The following is a 12,124-nucleotide window of genomic DNA, read 5'->3' as shown; positions in this document are numbered from 1 at the left end:
CCACGAGTGCTAGGGTGTTCGGGATAAACATGAGCGTTCTTTTTCCCATTCTTGGGTCCTTCGAGGGAGGCGCTCAACACAACAAACAAGGCAATCAGACTATAATGCTTGAACACTCTCACTTAGCCATAGAATTCTATAATTTTAAATTTCGGCGAAGCCCCTAGTGTTCGGAAGACCGAGTTCGGGGCGCTATCCACGCCTAGGCCGGACAAAGCCGATTCCTCGCTCTAAGCGGCATAAGTCTTTAGGGACTCGAAAACCTCTCGAACATCGACCAGCTCTCGCCTCATCATGACGGTCAGTTTTAGCTTTCTCTACTGAGGTGCTTAGCCCAGCTCAACTGGGGCACAATCGCAGTAGTTCTCCTAGTTCTACCTTAGCCGATATGACGGAACGTAAGGTACCAAAACATAGGAGCCGGGCAAACCCAACTATTGACCCAAGACATGATTTGGAGCCGATGCATATAATGCTATAAGTTCAGGGTGCCGCACTTGTGAAAGTGTTCGGACTTCTCACACCGTGTTGTGGGGTACTTAAGCCCCTGGCGTATTGGTCGTACCAAAGTGTACGGGTGCAACATGTCATTAATGAACATATATTCGTAAAAAAGAGTAATGCAATAATAGACGGAAGCTATGCATTGTTTATTTAAAAAAGCTACGATCAAAGCAGAATGATACAAATAGTGCAATAGGCAAAATATGGGACTATTTAACATGTCCTTTCCAGGGGCGAGCTGCGGAATGGTATGTGAAATAGGTATACTGCTCGTTATAGAGACCACCTTAGAGTTCCATAGTGCGACGTAGCTTTCTTCTTCCCTAGTTGTATCGTTTGTGCGGCAATTGTACTGCCGGACAAGCCTTCCGAAGAATGGAGTCCTGAAAATAAGAGAAAATTAAGAAATCGGTAGCCCCTAGTGCGGTTTAAGCCGCGTTTCGGGCGTGCCGTGATGGTGCCCCTCCCCCTGTGCCCATGGTATTTCCAGAGCATAGTTATGTACGCGCAATACTGGTTTCGCAAGTTCACGAGGGCTGGGGTTGGGGCCGCATTGCTACGCTTGCTCGGAATGTGCCAGGCGGTCTTGTTGTAGGTTACTCCGGGTGCGCTTGACGGTGTCCAGACGTTTAATGGCCGGACTGGAGAATTGCCTTGAGAGGCTGTTTTGTACTTCCGCTGCGATAGCCGCCATATGCTCCTCCATTCGGAGAGAGCATTCGGTGTTTCCATTGACCGTGATGACTCCTCGAGGGCCTGGCATCTTGAGCTTGAGGTATGCGTAGTGCAGCACCGCATTGAACTTGGCAAATGCGGTTCGCCCGAGCAGTGCGTGATAGCCACTGCGGAACAGGACTATGTCGAAGATTAACTCCTCGCTTCGAAAATTATCCGGAGATCCGAAAACCACATCAAGTGTAACTGAGCCTGTACAGTTGGCCTCTACACCTGGTATGACGCCTTTAAAGGTCGCTTTAGTGGGTTTAATCCTCAAGGGATCGATGCCCATTTTCCGCACTGTATCCTGGTAAAGTAGGTTCAGGCTGCTGCCGCCGTCCATAAGGACTCTAGTGAGGTGAAATCCGTCAATAATTGGGTCTAGAACCAATGCGGCGAATCCGGCATGACGGATGCTAGTGGGGTGGTCCCTTCGATCAAAAGTGATCAGGCAGGAATACCATGGGTTGAACTTTGGGGCGACTGGCTCCATCGCGTATACGTCCCTTAGCGCACGCTTCCGCTCCCTCTTCGGGACGTGGGTTGCGTATATCATGTTCACCGTCCGCGCTTGTGGGGGAAAACCTTTCTGTCCACTGTTGTTCGGTGGCCGGGGCTCCTCCTCGTCATCGCTATGCAGCCCCTTGTCTCTGCTTTCGGCATTTAACTTACCTGCCTGCTTGAACACCCAACAATCCCTGTTGGTGTGATTGGCTGGTTTTTCGGGGGTGCCATGTATCTGGCATGAGCGGTCGAGTATTCGGTCCAAACTGGACGGGCCCGGAGTATTTCTTTTGAATGGCTTTTTCTGCTGACCGGGTTTAGAGCCTCTGAATCCGGCATTAACTGTCGTATCCTCAGCATTGTCGCCGTTAATGCGGAGCTTTTGCTTGTTGCGACGTGACCTGCCACTGCTGTCCTTGGTATCCGAATTACCAGGGCTCTTGGTCATGTTATTGCTGCGAGCTAGCCAGCTGTCTTCTCCCGCGCAGAAGCGGGTCATAAGTGTCGTGAGGGCTGCCATAGATTTCGGCTTTTCCTGTCCTAGGTGCCGTGCAAGCCACTCGTCGCGGATGTTATGCTTGAAGGCTGCTAGGGCCTCTGCGTCCGGACAGTCGACGATTTGATTTTTCTTGGTTAGGAACCGTGTCCAGAATTGTCTGGCCAATTCCTCTGGCTGCTGAATTATGTGACTAAGGTCATCAGCGTCTGGTGGTCGCACATAAGTGCCCTGGAAATTGTCGAGGAATGCCGTTTCCAGGTCCTCCCAACAACCAAGCTGTTAAGCCAATGACGAGCTGGTCCTTTAAGCTTGAGTGGGAGGTATTTGATGGCGTGTAGGTCATCACCGCGGGCCATGTGGATGTGAAGGAGATAGTCCTCGATCCATACCGCAGGATCTGTTGTGCCATCGTATGATTCGATGTTCACGGGTTTGAAACCCTCGGGGATTTGATGATCCATTACTTCATTTGTGAAGCATAGTGGGTGTGCGGCGCCTCTGTATTGGGCTATATCACGACGCAGCTCAAACGAGCTTTGTCTACTGTGTTCGGCCCGGCCGGATTTACTGTATCCAGAGTGATGATTACCGTCTCGTGACGTGGGGCGCCCACGTGATCCATAGATCGATCTTGTTTGCCTTGCCTTGTCCTCCAATATATCTCGCAGGTCTGGCATGTTTTCCCGTGCCTTGGTATTTTTTGAGCGGCGCCGGGGTGCGGCTGGAGTGGAGGGCCGAGAGGCCTCTCTGTCGCGGCCACGGGGTGGTCGGTCGGCCGCATCATGCGCTGGTGATGTAGGTTTAGGTGCTTCCTCCTCTAATCGGGGTAGCAACCTGCGCTTTGGGTAGCTCTTGGAGGGGCGTTCGAGTTCATACTCTTCGGCCGCAAGGACTTCAGTCCATTTGTCGGCTAGCAAATCTTTATCAGCTCTAAGCTGTTGCTGTTTTTTATTGAGGCTGCTCGCCGTGGCCATAAGCCTGTGTTTGAAACGCTCTTGTTCGACAGGATCCTTCGGCACGACAAATTCGTCGTCGTCGAGGCTTGCCTCGTCTTCGGAGGGAGGCATATAATTATCATCCTCGACCTCTCTGTCTGCCCCTCTCTCATGAGGGCTGGCTTCTCCATCCTCCTGTGCTGAATCTTGCTGGAGGTGGTTGTCTTCGGCACTGTCCGGGGTGTTAGTATCTCCCGTGCCGGAATCATCGTTTTTGCTTTGGCGGGATTTAGAGCGGCGCCGCTGACACCGGCGCTTAGGCTGCTTCTTGGAGGGGTCATCCTCCGCTGTTCCATCGCCATTGCCTTCTTTTGGGGTGTCCACCATGTATATATCATATGATGAGGTGGCTTTCCAGTGCCCTACAGGCGCTGGTTCTTTATCGTCTCCTGCATCGGCGTCCATACCGTCGATGTCTTCGGAGTCGAAGTCGAGCATGTCGGTTAAATCATCGACAGTGGCTACGAAGTGGGTGGTGGGTGGGGTTTGAATTTCTTCATCATCCGCATCCCAACCTTGCTGACCATAGTCCGGCTAGGGCTCTCCTGATAAAGAGAGAGACTTTAGTGAATTCAGAATATCGCCGAAGGGCGAGTGCTGAAAGATGTCCGCGGCGGTGAACTCCATGATCGGCGCCCAGTCGGGTTCGATCGGTAGGGGCGCGGAGGGCTCGGAGTCTGGAGAGGAGTCCGGCTCATTGGAGTCACAGGCTTCGCAGAGAATAGGGCTGGTGTTCGGCTCGATCGCCGTAGAGATTGCAGCCCCCGAGGCGGTGTCCAACCACCCATCCTCGATTGGCGCAGTTGGCTCCGAATTAAGGGTCGGAGCTGATGCAGGTGCGGCCTCCAGGGCACTGTTCGGCGGCAGAGCTAGATCATGCCCATTGTGACAGTGCGGCGCGCTCGGCTGCGGCTCGAATCCGTCGAAGATCAAGTCTCCGCGGAGGTCGGCCGTGTAGCTCAAACTTCCAAATCTGACCTGATGGCCAGGGGCGTAGCTTTCGATATGCTCCAGATGACCAAGCGAATTGGCCCGCAGTGCAAAGCCGCCGATTACGAAGATCTGTCCGGGGAGAAAGGTCTCACCCTGGATCGCATCGCTGTTGATGATCGGAGAAGCCATCAGGCCTAAAAGTGACGACACAGAGGAACTCTCAATGAAAGCACCAATGTCGGTGTCAAAACCGGCGGATCTCAGGTAGGGGGTCCCGAACTGTGCGTCTAGGCGGATGGTAATAGGAGGCAGGGGACACGATGTTTTACCCAGGATTGGGACCTCTTGATGGAGGTAAAACCCTACGTCCTGCTTGATTAATATTGATGATATGGGTAGTACAAGAGTAGATCTACCACGAGATCGAGGAGGCTAAACCCTAGAAGCTAGCCTATGGTATGATTGTTTTTCGTCCTACAGACTAAAACCCTCCGGTTTATATAGACACCGGAGAGGGCTAGGGTTACACAGAGTCGGTTACAATGGTAGGAGATCTACATATCCGTATCGCCAAGCTTGCCTTCCACGCCAAGGAAAGTCCCTTCCGGACACGGGACGAAGTCTTCAATCTTGTATCTTCATAGTCCAGGAGTCTGGCCGAAGGTATAGTCCGGCTATCCGGACACCCCCTAATCCAGGACTCCCTCACTTGTATTTACAAGAAAGTGGGTGGGACCTCTGTAGCATTTCTAATATTATGTGTGGATGACATATTGTTGATTGGAAATAATACATAATTTCTGGATAACATAAAAGGATACTTGAATAAGAGTTTTCAATGAAAGACCTCGATGAAGCTGCTTATATATTGGTCATCAAGATATATAGAGATAGATCAGGACGCTTAATTGGACTTTCACAAAGCACATACCTTGATAAAGTTTTGAAGAAGTTCAAAATGGATCAGTCAAAGAAAGGGTTCTTGCCTGTGTTACAAGGTGTGAAGTTGAGTCAGACTCAATGCCCGACCACTACAGAAGATAGAGAGAAAATGAAGGTCATTCCCTATGCCTCAACCATAGGTTCTATCATGTATGCAATGATGTGTAACAGACCTGATGTGTGCCTTGCTATAAGTTTAGCAGGGAGGTACCAAAGTAATCCAGGAGTGGATCACTGGACAACGGTCAAGAACATCCTGAAATACCTAAAAAGGACTAAGGATATGTTTCTCGTTTATGGAGGTGACAAAGAGCTTGTCGTAAATGGTTACGTCGATGCAAGTTTTGACACTGATGCGGATGACTCTAAGTCACAAACCGGATACGTATTTATATTGAATGGTGGAGCTGTAAGTTGGTGCAGTTCCAAGCAGAGTGTCGTGGCGGGATCTACGTGTGAAGCGGAGTACATAGCTGCTTCGGAAACAACAAATGAAGGAGTCTGGACGAAGGAGTTCATATCTGATCTAGGTGTAATACCTAGTGCATCGGGCCCAATGAAAATCTTTTGTGACAATACTGGAGCAATTGCTTTTGCGAAGGAATCCAGATTTTAGAAGAGAACCAAACACATCAAGGGATGTTTCAATTCCATCCGCGATCAAGTCAAGGAGGGAGACATATAGATTTGCAAGATACATACGGATTTGAATGTTGCAGACCCGTTAACTAAGCCTCTTCCACGAGCAAAACATGATTAGCACCAAGACTCCATGGGTGTTAGAATCATTACTATGTAATCTAGATTATTAACTCTAGTGCAAGTGGGAGACTGAAGGAAATATGCCCTAGAGGCAATAATAAAGTTGTTATTTATATTTACTTATATCATGATAAATATTTATTATTCATGCTAGAATTGTATTAATCGTAAACTTAGTACATGTGTGAATACATAGACAAACAGAGTGTCCCTAGTATGCCTCTACTTGACTAGCTCGTTAATCAAAGATGGTTAAGTTTCCTGACCATAGACATGTGTTGTCATTTGATGAACAGGATCACATCATTAGAGAATGATGTGATGGACAAGACCCATCCATTAGCTTAGCATAATGATCATTTAGTTTTATTGCTATTGCTTTCTTCATGACTTTTACATATTCCCCTGACTATGAGATTATGCAACTCCCGAATATGGGAGAAACACCTTGTGTGCTATCAAACGTCACAACGTAACTGGGTGATTATAAAGATCCTCTACAGGTGTCTCCGATGGTGTTTGTTGAGTTGGCATAGATCGAGATTAGGATCTGTCACTCCGATTGTCGGAGAGGTATCTCTGGGCCCTCTCGGTAATGCATATCACTATGAGCCTTGCAAGCAATGTGACTAATGAGTTAGTTATGTGATGATGCATTACAGAACGAGTAAAGAGACTTGCCGGTAACGAGATTGAACTAGGTATGATGATACCGACGATCGAATCTCGGGAAAGTAACATACCGATAAAGATCTTCGTAGAATATGTAGGAACCAATATGAGCATCCAAGTTCCGCTATTGGTTATTGACCGGAGATGTGTCTCGGTCAGTACTTGGATCAGTTGGATCGTGAAGACGTTTGACTACATCAGCCGCGTTAACCTAACTCTTCCGCTTTCAGTCTACGAGGGTACGTGGACACACTCTCCCCGTCTCGTTGCTATACCTCCTAGATAGATCTTGCTTGATCATTTTTTTGAAACTGCATGCTACTTTTCCCCGACAAGAACAAGTGGCTCAGCACGGTGGTGCCGGCGACGAGATCGCCGCGGGCGATCGACGGCGGTGAGGACAGGAACGGGGACAGGATGACACCCTACACATGTGCAAACTCTAAGAAGTTAATTTGAGCTCAAATTGTGCATCTAAATCAAATGATCTCCCACGTACACTCCTCCACTAAAACCCACAAACCACTCTTGTTCTACAGCATTTGAAATGAACTAAACTAGCAGTGGGAGATGAAAGGATGAAGTTGCTAACCTTTTAGAACACTTGGATAGTTGGTGCACGGCCAAACCTACACAAATCTTGGGGAAAATGAAGCTTTGAGGTCTTGCTTGGAGATGAGAAAGCTTAAGTGTGGCTCGGGCATTTCATCAAACACCTCATGTGCATAGAAAGTGAGAACAGAGTAGCACACACCTCCCACACATTGGCCGGCCAAAAAACAGAGGAGAGGGCGGGCAGGGGCGAGCATATATATATATATATATATATATATATATATATATATATATATATATAATCCCGGTTGGTGTCTAGAACCGGGACTGAAGACTGACCTTTAGTCTCGGTTCCAGACACCAACCGGGACTAAAGGGTTGCGCTCCCAACCGGGACTAAAGGGCCTCGCTAGGAGCGCAACCCTTTAGTCCCGGTTGGTGTCTGGAACCGGGACTAAAGGTCCCAGCCGAACCGTGGCTGATGCGTGCGAGGCCCGGCCGGCGTCCTGGCTGCTCGAACCAGGACTGATGCTCGCATTAATCCCGGTTCATAACACGAACAGGACTGATGCTCTGATCTGGCCAAAACCAAATCCCTGTTTTCTACTAGTGAAAGAAAACAAAGCCAACATGCTCAACCCACCGCAAGTCCGCAACAGGATCACATGAGTATTTTATGAGAGATAATTGGATTTACACTACATACTGGAACATGTAATTTGAGTGATGGTGAAATTCCTGTATTCACATAGTGCTAGTCTATTCAAATTGCTTAGGGCAAGTACAGTAGGGGGGGAGGGTTATTGTCAAGTCTGCATGACACTTTTGCCTATGTGAAGGATAGAGAAGAAAAAATGGGCTCTAAATGCAAAAAAAAACTATCCTAATAGGAGTAGTTAATCTTTTAACCAACCCTATTATATGTGCAATTAATAATAGTAAAGCTAACTTTTAATGATATGACTGATTTATATAGCCGCTAGCTATATTATTAGCCATGCTCTTAGGCCTCTTTCAATGCATTGATGTTTAGGTGAGATGCTAAGTACATCAATAAGCTTAGCAACTAATCTATCAATGCGTCGGTGCTTAGTTTTTGTATCTAAGCTTCATTCATTTAAGTGTTTAACAACTAAACTCCTTAAGGCCTTTTGTAATGAATAGGTGGTTAGATGATGTGTTAAGCGCATTACGAATTTAGCAACTGAAGTCTCTAATGCATATGTGCTTAACTTGTTGTAGTAGCTAAGCTCCCTTCATTTAATTATTTAGCAATTAAACTCTTGTATGCACGGTAGGTTTCCTTCATTTAAGTATTTTGCCTAGATTCGTATGGCTGTCATTGTTTTTTCCTCGGTCACCAAAGTGCTCTATCTCCTCCTTAATTGCAAAGAAAGAAAATATTGCTTATGGCAGTTTAACACATGTACACAATGTATTATAGGGAAGGGCCTAATGCATTGATTGGTAGGTATTTTTGCATGGGTCCACATGTTTGGAATTGTTTCGATTATTTCTAGGGTCATCATATTGCTCTCTTCTCCTTCATTGCTTTGCCACATCAATTTATTATTGCATACGTGACATTCTTAGCATCTGTACCTTATGGCTTACATATTTTTTATTTATTTTATAAATCAGTAGTATTTTTTCTTGAGCATTTGTTGCGGGCTTAACTGCTTTTTTTTGCGGTGTGTGTGTGTGTGGGGGGGGGGGGGGGGGGGAGGGGGTTAACTGCTTAGCAATTAATGAATGGTAACCTTACTCAATTTGATTACATAAATGGTGGCAATTATGTCAGGAGAGGTACATGTTAATTAGCCATGGCTACACATTTAAGAGTGTACTAGCTACGGACGTAAATATCGAATCTCAGTGCTTTTATTAGTGCGAAAATTAAACACGGTGTGTCGACCTTATCAACAGTGCGGGGTTTCCAATTTGTACGTCTTGAAGAGTGAGATCCATGTCACCTCAGTTTTTATCCTAATTTAACCTTGGATGCGCCACCCTAACTCTACCCAAATGTAGTAGTAAAACGAGCTTTCTGTCACGTACGCCCGTGCCAATTGTGTCAAGCCATGTAGTAACGGAGAACTCAAACTTTCAAAGCCCAGTAGTTGGTCTAAACTGGGGGAGCATATGTACCGTAAATGACTATTCATATGAGGATATGGGGCTTGGCTAGCGGTGAAGCGAGAAACCACGCGTACGAGCATGCACTTCGATTGCCTGCGTATGCATGGCGACATCTGAATGTTTCCCTAAAAAAAAGCATGTACTACTACTAATTTCAAAAAAAAAAAGTACTACTACTACGTTTGTGCTTTTCGCCCGCCCCAAGAGGAAGCGGCTGCTATCCGGCCTTGTCGTGCATGCCATGGATCTCCACATCGTACACGCGCCGTGACCACAACCTTTAATTAATTTTCTGGAGCAAATGCACATCGTACGACCACGCCAATGCAAATGCAAATGCTTTGCCGTCAGAGATCCACAGACGACAGAATGAGTGAGTGAAGACACTTGTTAGGTTGTTTTACTACAACCAACAGAATGTCAAGTTCATCCATGCATGTGAGCTTGCAGCCAGGTCCATGCCTGATGATACCATACTACCTCGAGAGTCCAGACCAACGCGAATTTCAGTACCGTGCATGCGGCCACGTAACTAGCAGAGAAGGAGGGATCTTGGTCGAGACAGAGAATTTCTACCTCAAGAGAGAGAATGAGTAACGAAGCAGAGGACACCTGTTAGAAGTTTGTTACTACAACGAAATGACAAGTCTACTTAGGGCAACTCTAACAAAAAAATTTTAGGGCAAAGCATAGCTTTATTACTTAACGGTGCCGGGATAGATCACCCGAGACACAAACAACCACTTGGGTCGGTACATCTGACTCAAATTCCACATAGTGGTTCGTTGGGTACATACGGCCAACACTAGCCAATTCATGTGCGATTGAATTTGCACTACGGCGACACACCCCTACGACAAATCTAGAGAACCACATCTTCAATTAAAACTTGGTGTCCTCGATAATAGCCGCATATGGCGATGAGTCAACCTTCCGGAGATCCACTGCTTCGCCAGCAGTTGTGAGTCGTTTAGACGGAAAAGTTTGCAATACAATAGACATTGTATTGATGGGATGCTGGTGCACGTATATATATTATAAGGGAAGACCTCTACCTCAACTATACAAGACTAGGAGGTGGGTCACAACTCCAATACACGTGCAATACAAAACACATACTCAACACCCCCCGTAGTCGAAGCGTCGCCGGAGACACAGAGACTGGACCGAAACTCCTCGAAGACGGGAGTAGGCAATCCCTTAGTCATCACATCAGCAAACTGTTGCGTCGTCGGCACGTGGAGAACCCGAACACGGCCAAGGGCAACCTGCTCGCCCACGAAGTGAATATCGAGTTCAATATGCTTCGTCCGTCGATGGTGCACCGGGTTGGCGGAGAGGTAGACCACGCTGACGTTATTGCAATAGACAAGAGTGGCCTTGTGAACATCACAAAGCAATTCCTGGAGCAGCTGACGAATCCAAGAGCACTCGGCCACGGCATTAGCCACGACGCGATACTCTGCCTCGGCGCTGGAGCGGGAGACCGTGGGCTGCTGCTTCGATGACAAAGAGATCAACGAGGGCCCAAGGTACACGCAGTAGCCTGACGTAGAGCATCGCGTGTCGGGGCAGCCAGCCCAGTCGGCATCCGACTAGGCCACGAGGTCGGTGGAGGCGGAGGCCGTCAAGGTGAGTCCCAAGGACATGGTGCCACGTATGTAACATAGAATACGCTTCACCAGAGTCCAGTGAGAGTCACGCAGGGCGTGCATATGGAGGCACACCTGCTGGACAGCGTACTACAGGTCGGGGCGAGTCAGCGTCAGGTACTGTAAAGCACCGACAATAGAGCGATAAAATGCTCCATCGGACGCAAGGGACCCCTCGAGAGCAGAGACCTTCGCCTTCGTGTCGACGGGGGTGGGCGCCGACTTGCAGTTAAGCATACCGGCACGGTCCAGGAGCTCGTGGGCGTACTTCTGCTGATGCAGAAAGAAGCCGTTAGTCCGTCGGACCACCTCAATGCCAAGGAAGTAGTGCAGGGGCCCCAAGTCCTTGAGGGCGAACTCATCACGAAGACGAGCAGTCAGCCACTGAAGGAGGTCGGGGGCGGATGCCGTGAGGATGATGTCGTTGACATAGAGCAGCAGATATGCAGTGTCAACTCCTTGATGATACACGAAGAGTGAAGCATCGGAGCGAGTGGACCGAAATCGAGAGACTGCAGGAAGGCTGCAATACACTGGTACCAAGCCCGAGGCGCCTGCTTCAACCTGTAAAGAGAACGAGAGAGCAAGCACACGAAGTCGGGGTGGTCGTCGTCGACGAAACCAGTGGGCTGCTCACAGAACACCTGCTCGGCGAGATGGCCGTGCAAGAAGGCGTTGGAGACATCCAACTGGTGCACAGGCCAGGCGCGCGAGACTGCTAGCTGAAGTACGGTGCGAATCGTGCCCGGTTTCACAACCGAGGCGAAGGTGTCGGTGAAGTCCACGCCCGCGCACTGCCAAAAACCATGAACCACCCACCGAGCCTTGTAGCACTCGAGAGAACCGTCCGGACGAGTCTTGTGGCGAAACACCCACTTGCCAGAGATGATGTTGGCACGAGGGGGTCGCGGAACAAGCTGCCACGTGCAGTTGCGCTGTAAGGCGTCGAACTCCTCCTGCATCGCAGCTAGCCGGTGGGGATCCCGAATGGCAGCAAGAGCGGAGGTGGGGATGGGTGATGGCGTCGACGTCGAGGCGGTGCACACATACTCGTCGGCGGAGTAGCGCGTGCTGGGCCGAATCACTCCTGCTCAGGCACGGGTAGTCACGCCAAGTGACGGGGCAGCAGGGCCGGCGGGTGCTGTGGCGGCAGCGGGGACCTCGGCGGCAGCGGCGGCGGGGGCCGCGTCGGCCGATCCGGCGGCGGAAGAGGCGACGGGCGAGGTTGATGTCGAGCCCGTCACAGGTGT

Source organism: Triticum urartu, chromosome 6A (genome assembly GCF_056163025.1).
Source record: "Triticum urartu cultivar PI428250 chromosome 6A, HENAU_Tu73, whole genome shotgun sequence".
Lineage (NCBI taxonomy): Eukaryota > Viridiplantae > Streptophyta > Magnoliopsida > Poales > Poaceae > Triticum > Triticum urartu.
Note: the sequence above shows the minus strand (reverse complement) of the source record.